At 29.6% G+C, this 7,094-nt stretch overlaps 1 protein-coding gene across 3 annotated transcripts in view; it reads left to right on the top strand.

The window, feature by feature from the left end:
• Positions 1 to 726: 726 nt before the first annotated feature.
• The window catches only part of LOC136969522 (RNA-binding protein 25), a 134,260-nt gene continuing 127,892 nt past the window's right edge, over positions 727 to 7,094 (top strand). For 2 of the 3 annotated variants that reach the window (XM_067263704.1, XM_067263703.1), the window contains exon 1: positions 727 to 865. The gene's annotated coding sequence lies outside the window, so the exon portion shown is untranslated. The remainder of the gene's footprint in view (positions 866 to 7,094) is intronic. The other variant, XM_067263705.1, reaches the window with a different exon arrangement.

Raw genomic sequence — 7,094 nt, 5'->3', positions numbered from 1 at the left:
TTTTATTTGGGGGTCCTCCCTTTTTCTTTTTATGACCATCTTTGGTAATGTTAAGTTCTACGTCCAATAGACGAATTTTAGGAAAGATACAATCACATCCTTCAATCTTTATTAAGCGTTGGGAAAAAATAAAAATCTTTTCCATATTATATATAAAATTTAGACGTTATTCTTTTGAAAAATATAATTTTTTGTTTGTTGAATAAAATTTCCATCTAGTCCGGGCTTTCACATGTATATTCTACATCAGAATGATGAAATGATAACAAATATAGAACATAACCTTAGATATTATTTAGACAGATGCAGATATTTGTATATGAGCACAGAAATTAAAATTTACACAACATATAATTTTTCGATTTGAATTTTTCATATATTATATAAAGGGCTGTACATAAATTAAGTCCACATTTTTCTTGAAATTTTTACTTTCCTCTCCCCCCATTGTCCCATTTTGTCGAAGTTTCCGTAACTCCTCCCCTCTTCGGACGTCTAACAAAACTCAACCCTCCAAAATTTTCACCACTTTATGAATAATAAAATGTATATAAACTGTATAAAATTTAATGAAAGAAAATGGACGTCCATTGACGAGAAATTATTTCTATAATTAAAGAAAATACGGCAAATTAATCATTTTAATGCTTGTTTATATTAAAACAGGTGCATTAATATTAAACCGAATGAATAAATAAATTTTTATTATCGTTTGGTAATTATCTTTGTCACAACAGCGCCATCGATATCGTAGCGATCGACAAAAGAAATATCAGAAATAGCCGCCATTATTGTGATGTTGTACTCCTCTTATCTGTTTTAAAATAACGATAGTTTCTTAACATCGTTTCTTTTAACGTATTCGGTATGTACAATTTATTTCCTATTCTATTTTGTTAACGTATGATTGATTGTTTTAAATCATAAAAGTATGTTTTTCAAAGAGTGTTGATTATTTAGTAACGTGGATAAAGATACAGTAAAATTGTCGTAATTGCTACATCTTCAACTTACTATTCTGTATAGAATATCTCGAGAAAGTCAATTGTTTTGGTAAATTAATTGAATGGATATGTGTAAATGAACAATTAAGACATTAATAACAATAAAAAGAGCAATTTAAATTTTAAAATCGAATCAATTTTACTCATTATTCGAATTTTTGTTAAATTCTGGTCTCACCTTTCAAAATTATAAAATAAAATTGTTTAATTTACATTTTTATTTTTCTCCTCTCATAAATTTTCATTTTCAAAATTCTATACATGTTATGCTGTATGTGTCATTATGTAAAATTTAGTTTGCTCCTATTATTTAATGTAATTTATTGATAAAATGTTTAAAAAGGTTTGTTTTTTAAAATGAAATTATTTAAGATTTATGCCATATGTCTGTCAAAACTTTATTGACTTTTTGATATTTATTATTATTATTATTTAAGCATTATTTGAAAATTTTCTGATTAAAATTAATTTATGAAAATTGAAATCATTTTTGATTATTTGTAATTAATTTTAATCAAAAAATGTAATTTATTTATTTATTTTAAATTTGTGAAATCTTTTATTGATTTGTAATGACAATTGCAATTTGTTAAAATGTTAATGTGTTGTAAAATAAAATGTTAAATTTATATTAAGTAATTAGTTATATATATATATATAAATAAATTTCTGATATTATATAAAATTTGAATTTCTTACAAAATAACAAACCAATGCTTTTATTGTTTAACAGTAATTAACAGGTAGATATTGTTATATTTGCTGTTAGAAATGTTATCACCAAAAATATATATACATATATATGTTTATCAAATGTTTATCTTATGATACTGTTGTTCTTACTGAAATAGGTATTGTGTATTAAATATAAGAGGTATTTCACAGCAGAGTGTCGATTATCTGAAACAATTCGGGGCTGGATAACTGATTTTTCGGTTAACTGATCGTTTACAAAAATATATTAAACACAAAACTGTGCTTTATATATTTTGTATCACACGTCTTACAAATACATACCTTACATAATGTAATACATTAAACTAGGCCTACAGTTTTAGGTTGGCAGGGAGAGGGAGAGTGCTGTAATGCTGCAGCAGTAGTGGAAATTAGAATTTGCCAATTGGAACTGTTTCGGTTGATTGTATTCGGATAATCGATGCTCTACTGTAGTTTTACATCACAACCCAAATCAGGGCTTCTGGTATCTAACTCCCAATCCCTAACTTAAGCAAATCTTGATAAATCTGTTTTAGAATTTTAAAATTTAAAAGTAAAAAAACAAAAAAACAATAAATATAAGTTTATTGTTTTTTTCTCTTATATTTATTGATCCATTTCTTGGTAAAGAAGTTTTATCATTTCAGAAAAATTAAAATTTTATAATGATAATGTGATTATCACACTTCCAAAAATTACTCAAATAGCCTATCTCACAAGAAAACAAAGCACATGTCCAGACTGGTTTATTTACAAACGATACAGATTAAGCAGATCTATGGCTCATTCTATAAAAACAAGAAAAAGCAATTTTGAAAAATTGGCCTTTAGATTTTTAAATAATACATTCAAAGGAACAATTGCAATAGATTATGGAATTAAATTGGAGAAAATTGCAAAAAAATTCATGTTTGCTTAAAAAATATTAGAATAATTGATGCAGGAGTTATCATTTGTAATGAAGCTCCCTGGATTTGTGCAAACCCTGATGGTATATGCAAAAAAGGAGATAAAATAAGCTTACTCGAATGCTCTTACACATGTAAAGATAAAAAAATTGTTGATTTCAAGACAAATAAGGTATTTGTAAAATATTTAGTTTAAAAATTCTAAACTTTATTTAAAAGAGAATAGCATGTATTATACACAAATTCAATTAGCTTTATATGTAATAAATATTCAATTTTGTAATTTATTTATCTATAGTGATACACAAAATGTAATTCTTAAAGTGGAAAAAGATGAGACATTCATTTGTTCATTATTAGAGAAGATGCAAATGTTCTACTTTAGTTATTATTTACCTATGATTGTAAATAGTGTTTATGTAAATAGTTTTAGTATTTTCACAATAAAAAAAAATTCACTCATAATTGGAGACTGCAAATTTACTAATACTGCACAAACAAACATTATTTTATCTATGTATGGAAGAAGTGAAATGGTTAATCTGCGGTTCAGTATTTCAGAAATTTTAACTCTACCAATAACTCTCTCAACATGAATTCTTACATGAGCAATTTTGTATGTTTCATCGATTTCATTACCACTAAACTGCTTTTGATTTGGTCTTGAGAAAGGAGGCATAATTAAAATAGACTTTTTATTTTTGACATCCAATTTAATTTGAGGAAACCCTCTACCAGCTATAACAATATCTCCCTCCTCCAGTTTTTTCAGAATACCACAATCATTTGTTATAAATGAATCTGTATACTTCTTCCTCCATACCAACTAGAAAGAAAAGTTATAAGTCCTGATGGGGCAATTCCAATTAAACATTTTATAGTATAAGCAGATTTATAGTAGGAATAAAACTGAATTTGATGTTGAACTGATGATGGCTTCTCAATTTTAATTTCTCTACAGTCAATGATTACTCTTGTTTCAGGATAATTTTCTTTAAATGATTGAGGTAATGTAACCTTAATAATTTCCAAACACAGAACAATTTACATTTGATTTTCTCATTTTTAATATTTAACTCAGATACAAATTAAAAAGCAATAAGTGATTTACTGTGCTAAGTATGGTTTTTGAAATGTCTCAGATACAATGTACATGCATTCTTTAGCAAATGTTTGTGTTATGTAAATATTTGCCACCAGGGTGATGCACGAGTAACTTGCACTCGGGGTCTATACATAACATAAAATACCATAACATAGTTACATATAAGAGTAATTATAAAACAAAACTACTGGCACACTATTTAAGAAATGATGTATATGCATAAGTTCACTTTGAATGTTGTTCTGGCAAATTATCAAATGATAATTTTAAAAAAATAATACTTCAAAAAATATATACATTAATCACATAAAATACCCAAAGTATAATAACCATTTATTAATTTATCTTTTAAAGAACCTATTGTAATTTATTACATTCACGTTCAGGAATTGGAAGAAGTGGGCACATAGTAAAGACTAATTTTCTGCCAAGAAGAATATACAGTCATTTTCGGATATGAGCAAAATTGCACTATGAGTGTTATCCTGTTAAATTTTTAAATGCAGTTTATAAGAATATTAATCTCATTAAAAATCTGAAAAAATCATTTTACTGTTACTACTTACTAGTTTTATATTCACAAAACACTCCGTGAACAATGATCTTAACACTGAAAATTTATATATTAAACATATGATAACATCAATAAAAAACAGAATATTCCTTACTAATTTGTTTAAATCATATGTTTGTGGTGCAATATTATAATTTAAACTTCAAAACACAACTACATTCTATCTGCCGAACTATATCCCTACTTATTTTCCATTATAGTCCATCTTGGCTTGCATCTTGCACTCATTTGTTAATTTGTTGTAGAAGTGGCTATTTTTTTCTAAAGTTTTAATTTAATGAAGTAAGTTTGTCAAGATATTTTAAAATACAACGTAACGGAAATTTCCTCATCAAGCATGAATGTCACTGCAATGTAAGTGCGATCACTGATTCAAAATCGATAATGTTTATTCTATAGCTAATATTTTTGCAAAATAAATAGCCTATACTATCCGTCAGATTATAAAATGAATATAACCAAAATTTCATCTGGATTTCCAGATTGGACAAAAACTGCAGGAGTTATATGTAATTCATAGGCACATGCATGCGCGATGGCTTTTATATTAGTAATATATATACAGTAGAGCATCGATTATCCAACCCCCGATTAACTGACTTATCGGTTAATCGACCGCGTTCTAGTCGGCAAATTCAAATGTCCGCTAGTGATGTGGCGCTACAATATTTGGTCATGTCTTGGCTACTTTAATGGTCATGTTTTTGGTCATATCTTGGCTAATTTAAAGTTGGTTGGTTTCTGCTACTTTAATATTATTTTTGTTAAATTTTTGCATGTTTTAGCTGGCAGCACTGGCTCAACCATGAAGGGAGGCTGGTATTAAAACCAGGCCTAATACACTATACTAATAATGTATTTTTTCATACTTTTCGGTTATCCGACTTTTCAGTTATCCGACCAATCCCAGTCCCCAATTAAGTCGGATAATCGATGCTCTACTGTATTACTAATATAACATATTTTAAATTTTTGTAAACTTTGTATATATTTTTCTGTAATTTACTTTGTTAATCTTGTCCCTTTTGGAATGAGGTTAACAACACCAATAAAGAATAAAGTAGAGTTCGAGTGAAGACCCGAAAGTGACGGACATGTTTTATGGTTTCCAATTTTCTTTTGTCTTGCTCACCCTACACTCGACCCCACAACTACAACCTCAAAATAATACAACAATTTATAAGAGTCGACAGGATTACCTTATCCAGCAATGAGTGAATCTAGAGACAAATCCATTCCAGAAACAGGTAGTTCTACCTCTCCTCTTAAACTAAATCTTATTTTCCGTTTAACCCACGTGGAAAGCTAAGTCTAACTTCGTGGATGAGACTGTTTGAGAAGCAAGCAGCGAGACAAAGGATTGACGAACAAGAGCTCCACTTTTACATACCAGAGTATTTACAGCATGAAGCTTTCGACTATTTTTGTGAAAATTTAGTAGAGGAATTGGATTGGAACAAAATTAAACAAAAATTACTCGAGTACTTTCCATAGGAAGAAGATTACTTCACCAAGTTTGTAAATTGACAACACCAGCGAGATGAAGACATCTTACTATAGGAACAAAACCTCCTTGGCAGAAAAAGCTAAGTTAAACATGCAACAGACCATTACAGGTCTCAATGCTGGCATAAATGCAGAAATTAGAAAATATATGATAGCCGCACCGCCAGCCACTGCTGTCGAATGGTTTCAGAAGGCTACTAAGTTAATAAAAATTCAAGAAGCAGATCATCCTCCAAAGACCCAGAAAGAAAATCATCCAGCAACTAAACCGAATCGAGAAAATTACACAGGATCCCAATACTTTGCCAAAAACCAAGTACTGTCATGGCCGCACATAAAGAAAATGACACCATCTTGGATTCCACCATGGGGTCAATCCCAGAGCAGAATTATACATATTTGCCCAGGATTCTTTTAGTTAATTCAAATGTGAATTTTAAGGCAATACAAACTATGTTTGAGTCCTTTGTCCATTTACACGTGATTATATAACAAGAAGGCTGTCGTGAGAGATTTTTACTGATTTTTAATGTTTGCAGACGCCGTAGCCTACAAGAACAGGTTGGCATCGAGATCATTTTTAATTGTGTTTGTGAATCGTATGATAGTATTCTGTCTGTTATTTTTAGAAATGTTTTACTTCAAATTGCCTGCTGTTCTGTGGTTCCTGGTTGGAATAAAAGGATGTAAATGGACAAAGGATTCATAATTTGTATTGCCTTAAAATTCAACATTTGAATTAACCCAGGACAGAAATTTGGTATATCACATGAGCAGACTGCCATCGCCTTGCTGTTTTTGTTATCAGCAGGGTTTACCAGCCCAGCAGAAGAGACTGTCCTCAAAGATATTCAGCTCCTACTCACAGATGTCCACATGATATCTGTAGCAAATAGGGCAGAACCAACTTCACCATCTTGACTACTACTAACTGTTTCAACAGAGAACAAGACGATGCCTGTGTTCATTGATACAGGAAGTTCCATCAGCCTTGTATCTCAAGGACTATTAGATACTTTATCCAAATACTTTCAATACCAATTGGATGTGAAGATTATCACTACAGCTGCAGGATCTACCACTAGCATGACTAATGTATCACTCCCTCTTAAGATTGGAAGCCTGACGAAAAGCATTACTTTACATGTAGTATCCAGATATTTCCATTATTTAATTTTATCTTATCCAGACATTAGAAAATTTAATCTTGTCATAGATTCTAGTCTTAATCAGATTTCCCAAAATCAGACTATCCTAACATTAGATCCTATTACTTTTAA

Source organism: Centruroides vittatus, unplaced genomic scaffold, assembly GCF_030686945.1.
Source record: "Centruroides vittatus isolate TY-2023 unplaced genomic scaffold, ASM3068694v2 contig_18, whole genome shotgun sequence".
Taxonomy (NCBI): domain Eukaryota; kingdom Metazoa; phylum Arthropoda; class Arachnida; order Scorpiones; family Buthidae; genus Centruroides; species Centruroides vittatus.
The sequence above is the reverse complement of the archived record's forward strand: the minus strand, read 5'-3'. Positions and strand labels throughout refer to the sequence as shown.